We start from the raw sequence: 14001 nt of genomic DNA, 5'->3' as shown, positions 1-14001 counted from the left end.
TCTGTGATGTCACAGTGGTAGGCGGGGTTCTCTCCCTCTGATGCCCCACCCATTGCTCGCCCAACCCTAGAAAGACCAGGTTGGCTGAAGGGGCACATTGGGTACCTCTCAGAACCCAGATACCTCCTGAGGTCTTGTACATAAAAAAGATCAGGAGCTCATTCGAACATAGCTCTGAAGGTTTGGGATGGCTGGTCTGTGGTGCCAAACACTGCTGTCGAGCAGAATCACAGTTGTGAGCCGCATACTCATTAAAATGTTGTAATATCCCTGCTCAAAACAGTGCAATGAAGACACAGCAATACAATGAGGAACTCTTTACCCCATGCTGGGTGAAAGCAGACTGAACACCTGAACCCCCTCTCCCCCGCCCCAGACAATCAAGTTAGGCCTAGTAGAAAAACACACTGCTATCTTAAAATTTAAATCCATTAAAATGAAATGTAATGACTCAACTGTACTGTCTACACCATAAGGGCTGAAGAGCCTCCTATGGTAAATAGCTGCTGTTGGACTTTTAACTCTAATCATTCTATAGGACCGGGGTCTGGAAACCTAGGAGACATTCACTATCAGGTTCATTTTTATTTTTTATTTGAAACAGGGCCTCACACTTGAGATGTAGCTGAGGCTGGTCTTGAACTCCTGCCCCCCACCCCCTTCTTCTTCTATCCAAGTGCCAGGACGACTGGAGTATCCACCATAACTTGCATTTTCAGTTTTTGCTTTGAGACAGGCTCTTGCTCTTTAGCCAAAGCTGGTCTGGAATTCACTATCTAACCAAGGTTGGGCTTCAACTCATGGCAATCCTCCAGCCTCAGCCTCTGAGTGCCAAAATTACAGGTGTGAGTCATTGTACTAAGTTCACCATCAGAACTTCACTAGGCACACCTTGACACTGAGGCCTAACTCAGCTTCAGGTGAGGGATCCCAGGATTGCAAAGGTCTGGATGGGGACCTGCCCTGTGCAACCTTCAGTCTACCTCTCTGAGGTCCCTTCTTCTCCTTCCCATGACATCCAGGTCCTGATGCTCAGGACCAGTGATTCTAGTCTCAGGACCCTGTTATTCCAGTCCCTCTTAACTCTCCATTTTCTCTGTGCTTCTGTAGCATACCGGTCTGGTCACAAAATTGCTTTCTTATTTTCCTTCCTTTTTTTTCTTTTCTTTTCTTCCCTTTCTTTTCTCCTTCCTCTTTCCTTCCCCCCTTCCCTGCCTTTTTTCCCTTTCCTTTTCCTTCTTCCCTTCCCTCCCTCTCCCTCTCCCTTCCCCACCCCATTCCCTTTTCCTTCTTTCACAGCAGTGTCTCCTCCCTATGTAGCCCAGGCTGCCTTCATTCAGGCCTCTTGCCTCAGCCCACCAAGTGCTGGGATTAGGGATGGGCTCAGTACCAGCAGCATCTTCACATGGCAGCTTGGACTGTTTGCTTTAGGTGGCTTATTCTGTTTCTTCCATGATACTCTAAGTTGTTTGAGGATAAACCTGTTTCACTTCTATGATGTCTAGTGCGGTGCCAACCGGAGAGAAGAGTTGCTCAACACTTACTATTCTAGTGAATGACCTAAAGAATCCAGGCAAATAAGAGAGAACATCAAATCAATAGAGAGGAAGTAAGTGCCTGCCTTGTTCTTAGTGTGTCTCAATGTTTGAGACAGGGTCTCACTCGGTAGCCCTGGCTTGACCTGGAACTCACTGTGAAGACCAGGGTGGCCTCACACTCACAATGACATGACTACCTCAACCTTCTGAGTGCTGGGATTAAAGGTGAGAACCACCATGCCTGGCCCCATGACCATTTTTAAAGACCAGGACAAGGCTAGGGATGTGACTAATTTATAGAGGACTTGTCTAGGATACATCAGGCCCAGCGTTTAATCCCCAGAACAGTAAACAAGTGAGCAGCAGACAGAAAAGAATGAAAGCCAAACAGCAACAACGACAAAAGAAAAGAAGAAAGAAAGAGGGAAAGGGAAGGAAGGAAGGAAAGAAGGAAGGAAAGAAGGAAGGAAGGGAGGAAGGAAGGAAGGAAGGGAGGAAAGAAGGAAGGGAGGAAGGAAGGAAGGAAGGGAGGAAAGAAGGAAGGGAGGAAGGAGGGAAGGAAGGAAGGAAGGAAGGGAGGAAGGAAGGGAGGGAGGAAGGAAGGAAGGGAGGGAGGAAGGAAGGGAGGAAGAAAGGAAAGAAGGAAGGAAGGAAGGAAGGAAAGAAGGAGGGAAGGAAGGGAGGAAGGAAGGAAAGAAGGAGGGAAGGAAGGAAGGAAGGAAGAAAGGAAGGAAGAAAGGAAGGAAAGAAGGAGACTGAAAAAGGAGACATGGCATGTGTTTCAGTTCACGTGGGGATGATCAAAGCTTAGCTAGGACAGCGCTAAAAAGGAAGGGCTCTGAGGTAGGACCAGCCCTGATAGACAGATACACTCCTAAGCAGCTGAGATCACAAGCGCCGTGTGACTAGACAAATAGGCCAATGGATGGACTGGGTCAAGAAGTGACAGAGCCACTTAACAAGCCTCCAGTGGATGCTGAAGGTGACACCTGTAATCTTGAGAATAAAGGTGACTTCTTTCTTTTCCTTTTTTTGAGACAGGGTCTCACTATACAGCCCAGGCTAGCCTAGAACTCACAATGTAGTCAAGGCTGGCCTTATGCTGGCAGTGATCTTTCTGCCTCAGACTCCCCAGTGCCAATTACAGATGTGACAACAACGCCCAGCTCCAAAGAGGATCTTTTTGATATGCCCTGTTGGAATAAACTGGATAGGTGTGTAGCAAAAATAGATCATATCCATAGCACATAAGAGAGTGAACTCTAAAGGAAGCAGAAACGTGGATATCAAGTAAGATTACACAGATACTAGAAAGAACCATAGGTAAATTCCTCTTTGATGCAAGTGTGAAGAAAGGATTTCAAATCACAACTCAACATCCAGATACTTGATATGAAAAGAGTGACCAACCCATGTAACTATATCATAAACAAACGAACAAAAAACTACCAGCATCAACAAACCAAACTTTTGGATGGCAAAAATCACTATAAACAAAACCAAAAATCACAAGCTGGGAGATAATCTTTATAATACACATCACAGATAAAAGGCCAATATTCCTAAGATTTTAAGACCTTTTACAAAGAGGAATCCAGACATGTTAGCATTTGTCCTTAATCCCACGCTCAAGAGGTACAAGCAGGATTATGGCATGCCAAGGCCAGACTGGCCTGCTTGGCAAGTTCCAGGCTAGTCAAGATGACATAGTAAAACGCTGTCTAAAACACAAAAAAAACCCCACCAAAAACCAACCAACCAACCAACCAATAAGTGAACAACAATAACATCACTACTTAGTAAATTTTAAAATAGATAAACGTATTGGTATGGTGGCACACACCTTTGATCCCAGCACTCCAGAGGCAGAGGCAGGTGGATCTCTGTGAGTTGGAGGCCTACATGATCTGTAGGTCTACATGCTGAGTTATTTATCACCTCTCTGCTACCAGAGAGGCAAAATTCAAAAGCTTGGCAATGATCTCTTGGTGAGAGTTAGGAGTTAGTTCCCACACTGCCGGTGGGTGAGAATGCAAAGCAGAACAGCCACAGGGCAGAGCATTTGACAGCATCTAACAAAAGTGCAAGTGCGTTGTCTTTCAACCCAGAAACCAAGCTCTTAGAGATTTTACCCTGAAGACACACTCCCCACAATAGGAAATATGTATGCATGAAATTATCCATAACAATGTTGCCCAGAAAGTGGCACATACCACTTTGGAGTAGTGTGCAGTTATACAACAAAAAACTGTTCAAAATGTGGGGGTACGTCTGTTTAACTGATAAGAATGCTTTCTGGGTAATTTTAAATGAAGGCATTCCAAGTGCAGGAGGGGATATAGAGCATGTTATCTTTCATGTAAAAAAAATAATAATAAGGAAAAGCCGGAGTCTGTTTGCTTATTGCTACCGCAGAGCCACAGGAAGGGCAAACCAGAGAACAATAACGTTGATGACTTGTCGGAAAGACTCTGGAGGGAGTGTGACACTCGGGTATTTTTTTGTGTGATAGGTTTGGTTTTTAAAAGCATGCCAGTGCCCTACACATTGAAGAATAAGACTAAAACAAGATGAGGGGGGAAAGAAACCCCTGAACTGTATATAAACAGAAGCAAATTAACTCAAGTGTATTTCACACAAATATCGGACCACATTGAAAAGCATGGACAAAACAAAACACATTCAAAGAATTCAGGAGCAGCCTTAAACAGTACAAAGTCAGGCGGAGGCAAAACAAACTGGGGGCAGGGTTTAGAATATGTACTTGTTCGTCTTGTGGTAGGTATGTGCCGTGATTGTGAAAGTATGATACATGTCCTGTGGGATGAAGCAAATAAGAAAATGTGTTGGACACCAGGGGTGGGGTGGGCTGAAGGGGGTGAGGAGGTGGGGGGTGGTGGGTGGTGCTCCAGTGAGCCCTGTGGGTCAGCTCACAACCACCTGTAACTCTAGTTTTAGGGGATCTGACTCCCTCTTCTGGCCTCCTCCGGAACTGCTCTCATGTGCACACACTCTCACAGAGACATGAAAATAGACACATGATTAAACATCAAACCAAATCTTAAAAACATCAGAAAAAAGCAGCCTCAGCAGGGGGGAGGTTGTGTGTCTTGACATACAGATCTCAGGAAGGACACAGCATCATGTCTGCAGACCCAGTCCGTGACTGTGCTGCCCGGACTCCACACATGAGAAAACAGCCAACAGGTCCTGAGTGACAGAAGCCCCATCTTTGAAAATTAGATCTGTGGTGGGCAGTGGTTGTGCACACCTTTAATCCCAGTACTCTGGCATCTTTGAGTATGAGGCCAGCCTGGTCTATAGAGTGAATTCCAGGACAGCCAGGGCTGCACAGAGAAACCCTGTCTTAAAAAAAAAAAAAAATGTAGTCTTTAAAAATGTCACAATATGAAAAAAAAAAGGCCCAGAGGTTCCTAGACAAGTCTCTACTGCCTTCTAGGAGTAGATGTGACCACCTTGAAATTTCTGGCTTTAGGTTCTTCTGGGACCAGAGCTTGTGTGCGAATGTGGCTTCTTATTCTACATGACCTTGGTTTCTTGTTTTCTTGCTTACACTGTCTTTTTTTTGTAAACGGAAGTAGAACTGTGATTTTTTTTCTAGTTCTGCTTCAGCTAGGTTTTTCCTGAAGATGGAAAATTCTCTCTGCTCAGCTCTGGGGTTCCTACAGCTTGGAACACAGGAGTTCCCTCAGTGAACATTTGCTGCCTGGAAATAGATCAAATGAGCCCACTGTCTGGTGTCTGAAGCTTTGCGTGGAGGTCTCAGATGGATCAAATCTGTTCAAGTCCAGGAGAGTAGCTTTGCTAAGCTCCGCCTGTGGAGAAGGCAAAGGTGATGTAAGTAAGGCTGGATAAAGATTTTTAACATGAAAAGTAGTTGTATTGAGCCAGGCATGGGGCTCATGCCTGTAACCTCAGCGCTGACAAGACAGAGGCTCTCTGTGACTTCAAGGAGTCTGACCAGGGCTATGTAGGAAGCTAAGGTTATATAGGGGGACTCTGTTTCAAAAAATCAAACAAAAGCCAGGCATGGGTGGCACATGCCTTTAATCTCAGCACTTAGGAGGCAGAGACAGTGAGTTCGAGGCCAGCCTGGTCTACAAAGGCTGTTACACAGAGAAACCCTGTCTCAAAACAACAACAAAAACAACAGTAACAACAACAACAAAACACCCCTGAAACCCCCAAAGCAAAAAACAACCCCCCAAATGAAAAATAGTGGCTGTGATAGGCTGAAAACAGCCCCCTTAAAAAAAAAAATCCATACCTTAATTTCCGGAGCTTGTAAATGCTGCCTCAGTGTCTAAAGAGGCATGACTCATGTTGGAGAGTGTGGGGCTAGGCTCACAACCAATAAGACAGCAGAGGGAGGCTTAAGTTAAGATTCTCCTTGATTGCAAATGGGTCAGAAGTGGAGAGAGCCGCTGAGAAGAGGGCCTCAGAGACTGTGGTGGTAAAGCCATAGGTGAGGGAACACTGGAGGTACCAGCAGCAGGAAGAGACCGTGTAAGACCCTCTGAGATGCTGGGCAGCTCTGCTGCCTCCTTTACTGTAGGCCGACAAAAAAGTTCCAGATTTTTGGCCTCCCGAACTCAGAGAAGTTTCCTTGTTTTAAACCACAGAGTTTTCGGTAATCCTCCCCAGCATCCTTAGGAAACCGATACAGTCACAGAACTGGAAATGAGTTTGTTTACTCTAGCTCATACGTAATTATACCTTAAAGAGGCATGGCTTTTCCTGGTCTCATTGTTTTAAACTTTGCCCTCTCTGAGTCTCACTGCTTTCAATTAACAGGAAATTAATATAGGGGCCTGGAAATGGAGCTTAGTTGGTAGAGTGCTTGTCTAGCATGCTCGAAGCCCTGGGTTTGATTCCCAGTGATGTATTAATCCAGTATACTGGTGCCAGCCTATAATCCCAGCACTTGGGAGATGGAGGCATGGGGATGAGAAGTTCAAGGTCATCCTTAAGCTACATCAAATCTGAGGCAAGCCTAGGTTCCATGAAACCTCATCTAAAAAACAAAAACAACAACAACAAAAATCCAATTTCATATGCTTGTTAGTCATACTGTCCTTAAATTTAATATTTAAACTTGTCAGGAATAATAAAGCATTGATTAGCCGATCTTTATTGACTCTTTACAATGTGTCAGTCACTGCGGTACGGCCCTTTTCCTGTTTGTTTTTTGAATCAGTATCTTACTATGTACTCATTGATGCACTCAGCAGTCTCCTGCCTCATAGTTACCCCAAGAGCTAGGATTACCACCACATCTGGCTACTATGTTTGTGTGTATGTGTGTGTTTGGTTTTTTGATGAGGTTGCCAAAGATATTTTAATATAGAGGGGTGAAAATGCCTTCAACTCAGCATATACACCTATAAAAGCAAGTAATAGTGAAAAAGAAACTTTAGTTTTAATGTAGATTGGCACATAAGGGCTACAAGAAAGAGATAGAGTAAGATACCCCAGAGTGTGGTTGTGGGCTCCTTAAGGAAGACTAACGCTTCATCATAGTCTTCCCCACAGTCATAGATACAGGACTTCGGTGGGTTTTGAAGCTACTATTTTAAAGGGACCTAAATAGACCACGGGGTGTTTCCTGAGAGCTCTTGCCAGGTTTACAATGAATAAGATAAGCGTCTAAGTCACAGGAAGGCAGGAAACTGGCTATCTTTACTGTAACCAAGTTAATAACCTTTTTCCTTTCTTTTAATTTTTTTTAAACAAAAACCTCATGACCTGCTGGGTGGTGGTGGCACACATTTTTAATCCCAGCAGTTGGAAGGCAGAGACAGGCAGAGAAGATCTCTGAATTTGAGGCTAGCCTGGTCTACAGAGTGAGTTCCAGGACAGTCAGGAATACACATAGAGAAACCCTGTTTTGAAAAAAACTAAACCAACCAACCAAAAAATAAAATACAATACAATAACACAAAACAACAACAACAAAACAAACAAAAAACAACTCATGACTTTCATTGCAAATCAGTATCTTTAAAAATGGATTTTATTTTTTTCGGCATGTATGTGGCATAGCATGTATGTAGAGGCCAGAGGACAACTTACAGGAGTCAGTTCTCTCCGTTCTCCATGTAGGTCCTGAGGTTTGAACTTAGTTGCTGTATCCACTGAACCAACTCACTGGCCAGCAAATCAGTAGTTTTAAGAATTGCATTTATTTATCCTGTGTGTGTGTGTGTGTGTGTGTGTGTGTGTGTGTGTGTGTGTACATGTGCAGCTTACACATATGCCATGGCATGTGGAGGCATGTGTACTTGAAGGCTTGTGGTTCTGGGGACTGAACTCAGGTTATTAGGCTTGTTGGTAATAGCCTTTACCCAAGGAACCATCTCACTGATCCCATAGTTAGTTGTCTTGATTTTGATTGCCAGAAAAATGTCTGGGGAAAGGAGTGGGACTTTACCTAAGGTCATATACATTCAGGCTTTAAGTCTGACTCATTGCTACTTTAACATAAAACATCTCTTTATGAAAATGACAATATCTCTACATAGGTGACTTTCACAGCAAATGTTAATTGTGTACAAATTCTTGCTTTTCAGGCTCTAGGATGAGGGACTCATTTCCCTTCCTATATCCCCATAACTTCCTCTTTTTATCCTTCCTTAGTTTCCCCCTCTGAGACTTGAGATCCTTAATTTAAGGATCAACAAAGGCTCAAGTCTGTTTTCTATAACCTCCCCCACACTGAACAGTGACATAGACCTCACCCTGTCCAGGGATCAAGGGTCTTCTATAACCTCCCACATATTGACACAGACTACACCTATCCAGGAATCAAGGGTCTTCTATAACCTCCCACATATTGAACAGGGGCTTAGACTAGGATCAAGGGGACGACTCTGGGCCCCCAGATGATCCCAACCTCCACATAAAAAAGCCAGGGTCTGGTGCACTTGTAAACAGGAGGAGGGTGCAGGAGGGCCTCTGAGGCTTGCTGGCTGCCAGCCCAGCACACACCACACACATGCTAGTTCACACACACACAGAGACACCTGCAGAGCACACACACACACACAACACACACACACACACATGTCTTGGGGGGCAACACACACACACAGAACTTGTCACACAACACACACAGGGTGTCTATATGAGGGGGCAATGACAGGCAAGAACTTGGAGATCAGAGGGTCATCATTTGAGGTCAATCTGGAACAGAGTATGCCATTACTGAAGACATTAGAACACGTGAACAATAAAATGTACAACAGATTGTTAGGTCTAAGACTGTTTCCAAAAACATCAGGGCCGTTTATCATGAGGTACATGATTAAATTGTTAAAACTTCAGGCAGACTCTGACAGAGATTTAATCTGGATATATAACTCTTGGAGGACTGGGGACATATGGCCCAGTTGTCAGATATTTATCTAACTCTGCTAATGGCACAGGTTTTCCTTGTCTTGCTCTCAGAATGCTAAGGGCCTTTAGGTCTTGTAAGACAGCTGTCCTCATTGTCTTAATGTCTTTGTTTTATTTTTAATTATGTGTCTCTGTGTAAGTGCACATGAGCGCAGTGCCCTCAGAAGCCAGAAGAGGGCATCAGATCACTGGAGCTGGACCTATAGGCAGCTTTGAATTGTGGATACAGTTTCTTAGAACAGAACTGGGGTCTACTGTAAGGGTAGCAATTGCTCTTAACAAGTGGGCCATCTTTCCAGGTTCTTCTCCTTCTTCTTCTTCTTCTTCTTCTTCTTCTTCTTCTTCTTCTTCTTCTTCTTCTTCTTCTTCTCCTCCCTCCTCCTCTCCCTCCCTGTGAGGGGAGCCCTCATATCACTGTATCATAACTGGGCCTATATCATGAAGAGGAACCTGAGGTACATTCAATGTGTCTGATATGATCTCAGTTGGATGTTTGATGCAAGCAGGACTTTCCTGGCACACCTCACCTGGCTCCCTCTGGTCCTTAGCAAACATTTTTGTGAAAAGGAACTGAGAAGACATGCTGTGTAGAGAGGAGTTTCCATGGCATCTGGGCTCCTCGGAACCATCCAGGCTCCAGACACACTCCTTTTTAAAATGACAGGTGCAGAAGGAGTCTGCTCTGGGATCAGCCACCCCTGGCACCCTGTGACTCTGAGGGCTCTGAGAAGGGTCCGGGGCAGTGCAGGCATTCTCCAGCTTGTCTTGAAGAGGCCCTATGCTCATTCCCTGCATGGGGCAACAGTAACATTTGGATCCACTGTGCCCACATAGCAAAGAATTTAAAAACTGCCAGAGGATTCTATATCACCTGTCAGTCTGCTGACTAGACAGCTCTTACCTAGCCCTGTGTGGAGATTAAATATGTCATGAACTTGCCACTGTTGTTGCTTAGGGTTTAATATACGAATGCTAATATCAGGTATGCTTGCTTCACAGGGTTGCCAGGAGCATCTGAGACAAACATCCAAAGAGCCATGCCCACTGTGAAGCATGGTGCACTGTAAGGAACTATTGTGATGTCACTTGTCCAAAGCCTAGAAACTGGTGACTTCTTGCTTCAGAGGTGACCATGAGCTATTTTCAAAGCATCCATGTGTCTTTGCCTATCAGGAAGGGCACCTATACAGAAATCAAAATATGAGTTCCTTGCTGGTCCCAGTTCTCCGCCTACAGGGTGGGCTTTGGTTGCTCCTAGTTTGCAGTATGAAAAGACAAATACAGTTGGCTACTGCTCCATCCCTGGCATATGGGGACACTAGCCCAGGGCCTTTCCCACACTTCCTGCCCTGTTTTGAACACAAGTCCGATTCCTTCATGTTCCCCAGGACAAGGAGCACTCTGTTTAGGTGGCCTTGCCCCTCCCCAGTGCTTCCCACCCCACCTGCCCCGCTGTGGGAATCCAAGTCAAATAGAGCTTTCCTGTCCTTTCACACAGCCCCACATTCCTGGGCTGTTTCCATAAAAGGCAGGACCGATAGAGAGAAAGAGAGCCAATGTGGAGAAATGCATTCAGGAGCCACAGTGGAGACGATGCAGGAGGTGATGAAAGGTACTAAACCCCGTCATTGCAAATGGTGAAAAGAGTTACTGCTGAGAAGGTCCTGTAGATGCAAACGTTAAGATGACATGTTTGGAAGTGGTCTGAAGTCTGCACAAGCTGTCCACAGTCGGGAGCTACGTCCTCTTTCTGATTAGCCCCTGAGGCCCAAGCCAAGACCTCTTGAAAGGGAAAGGATGCTAAGGATAGCAGTGGAGTGCTAGCTCACACCTCAGCTCTTTTACTGAGCCTAGGCAGAGTCTGTTGGTCTCTGGAAAGTTGCAGGCATTTCCTGAAATCAGAGCTGGAGTTACAAGTATTTGCTACTATGCCCGGCTTTTGCTGTTGGGTTTTTGAGACAAGATCTCATTCTATAGGCCAGGCTAATCTCAATCTCCAACTTGCAATCCTCCTGTGTCAGTTTCCTGAGTGTTGGGATTACAGGTGTCACCACCCATATCCAAGCCTGGCAAGGTTTTTTTAAGCGGCAAAACTTCATGTCCTACGAATGCTTCCAGGATGAAAACTTACCTCCCCCGGCCAGACTGCGGGGAGGATAATAACACCCACCACCTACCATTAATCCCGTTCAGGCTGCTGGGGCCTTTCATCCTGGAGCATGCCAAGATCCCAGAATAAAAGTCATTTAAGTGCTAGCATTGGTGTGGCTGGTACAGCAGGTCTTCACGATAGAGCCCATTATCAAACATGTGCCTCTTTGAAGCTGTCAAGTCCTTTTAAGAGGTTGGCTTATTCCAAATCGTCTTTCCATTTCAGTGGCCAGAAGAGCTGACCCGAGTCACCCTTCTGCCTGTTTCCTTCCTGCTAGACTGAAGACAAAAACTTGGCCTGAGTGTTTTCTCTAAGCCTGTCTCCTCAAATGGGAAGAGCGGGGTAAAATCAAACAAAAGAGAATGAAACAAAACATTGGAGATGGGGGTGGGGTGGAGAGATGGTTTGGGGAGGGAGGGGCAGTAAAGTTCTGGTGGTACAAGGTTGATCTTCTGAATTTGATCCTCACAAGCCACATAAAATGCCAGGCACAGTAGTCTGCCGTGGAGGCAGCCGGGTGGATCAGCTAACCCACCCTAAGAGGTAAGCTACCAGTCAATGAACACACCCTATCTCAAAATAAGGTGGATAGTGCCTGAGTAACAATACCAGAGGGAGGCTGGCCTCTGGCCTCTAGGTGTGCTCTCTCTCTCTCCCTCTCTCTCTCCCTCTCTCTCCTCTCCTCTCCTCTCCTGTGTCTCTCTGTGTCTCTCTGTGTCTCTGTCTCTGTCTCTCTCTCTCCCCTGTGTCTCTCTGTGTCTCTCTGTGTCTCTCTGTCTCTGTCTCTGTCTCTGTCTCTGTCTCTCTCTCTCTCTCTCTCTCTCTCTCTCTCACACACACACACACACACACACACACACACCTGCAGATGCATGCATACGCCCATACATGGATATGAATGCACAGGTATGCACACATACACAACACACTCTACCACCCCACACACAACAAAAACACTCCAGGATCAAAGAGGAAGGGGTTGCAATATCAGATTCTTGCAGTGAGCATCAATGACAAGAGGGAAGGGTCCCTGTCATCTTTGCATCTCAGAGCTATTTTTATTCAACCTGTATGATATTTACTGTCAGCATAATTGTATTTAATTTGTACAGGTGGTGTTTGGGCTACACCAAGCTGAGAGTTGCACATCTTAGGTATAAACAGCAGCCACAATAAGGTTATTGCCTTGGGAAAAGATCACTATTGTTTCTGTTTTTTTTTTAAAGTAAGTCATCAATGTTCATTAATGAAGGCTGTTTGAAATATTGTCTCTGGTTCCAGTTCTGGGCAGCCTGGTGGGTGTGGCCACCCATACTGGAGTGATCATATAGTGGGCCCTTTGGAGGCTGCCACACACAGAGCCAGAGATGGTGTGGAAATTTCATGCCCAGCATGCAATTGCATTGCAAATCCCTCATGGGCTGGTGAAAGTGAGAGAAGAATTCCATTTCCTGGCTAGCCTGTGCTCCTCCTGCCTGCCATGGTAGACACTCCTCTTGTCTTCTGCTCACACATGGCTGCGCTCTGCATAGCTGGCTGCAGTCCCTCCCTGAAGTCATCTCTGATCTTTCATTGCTGTCTAATCTGGGAAGATGGAAGAGAAGCAACACCTGGCAGATGCTTTCAGGTATGACTACATGTCACACACACACACACACACACACACACACACACACACACACACACACACACACACACACACATGAGCTTTCAGATAGGACTACATGTCACACACACACACACACACACACACACACACACACACACACGTGAGCTTTCAGGTACGACTACATGTTGCACACGAGTGAAGTTATCTTACTTTGTTTCACCAGTTTTGTCTTTGCCAGTGAGAATCGATGCTTTTCAAAACCCAAGAACAGAGGTGGTCATGGTCATGCAGGTCAGAGGGCAAGGCGTTTTCATGACCCTCCCTAGTCTTCTCACATACGGGCATGGCAACACTGACGCATCAGATCCCAACACTGACATACTTCCACAGGACTGCTTCTGTGGTGGAAATGTTCATTTACAGGCTTGAAAAAAAATGATTCACTTTGCTTTGTGGAAGAAAGATCACTTCTCATGATGCTAGAACTTGGATCCATACTGACCTTTGACCTTTGACATCACTTAACTGACAGTTTTGGTCTTCAGTTTAGCCCACGTTTGGGGACTGTAGATGTCTATGAGCCCAGGGCCAAGACACTGCTCTCCATCCCGCAAGACAAATATCTTAGAGGAAACAAATAGCTTTTTTAATGGCATAATAACCATTTGTACTACCAGACTTATTTTGGTTCTATTGCTTTATTTTGTTTTGCTCATTAGATTTATTGCCTGTTGGCTATAATAGTTTAGACCTTATAACCCCATTAACATCTTTTTGAAATAGATAACATGCTCCGTGGCTCAGGAATGCTGAGAACAGGGAGAAGATGTGGTTTCTGGGATTTGACCTAACCGTTCCTGTGGGTGACCAGATGGCCTGTTCCTCATGATGAATCGCAGGGAAGAAACCATGTGAATGATTGCAGTTCATTTTACATATATTAATACTTAAGTTTGTGTTTAATAATACACTCAAGGCAGATGTCCTATGAGCACATTAATTGCTCAGTCAGCCCCAGATAAATTCAGAATGCTTGCTCTTGTGCAGACAGACAGCTCTTACCAGCCTGCCAGCTCTCCAGGCTAGAAGGCCTGCTTCACAGCAGCAGTAAAACTGATTAAAATCAAGCCATACCCTTCCCTACTGACTTCCGTGAAGCCTCCCCTGGTAATAAGTATGCAGAACAATGGCATGTGATATACAATCAATTAACAAGTACTTGTGGCATCTTTTGTGGTCCAGGAACTAAGTATAGACACCTGATTCAGAGGAGGTTGGGGAGATGG

This window comes from Cricetulus griseus, chromosome 8, assembly GCF_003668045.3.
Source record: "Cricetulus griseus strain 17A/GY chromosome 8, alternate assembly CriGri-PICRH-1.0, whole genome shotgun sequence".
NCBI lineage: Eukaryota > Metazoa > Chordata > Mammalia > Rodentia > Cricetidae > Cricetulus > Cricetulus griseus.
The sequence above is the reverse complement of the archived record's forward strand: the minus strand, read 5'-3'. Positions refer to the sequence as shown.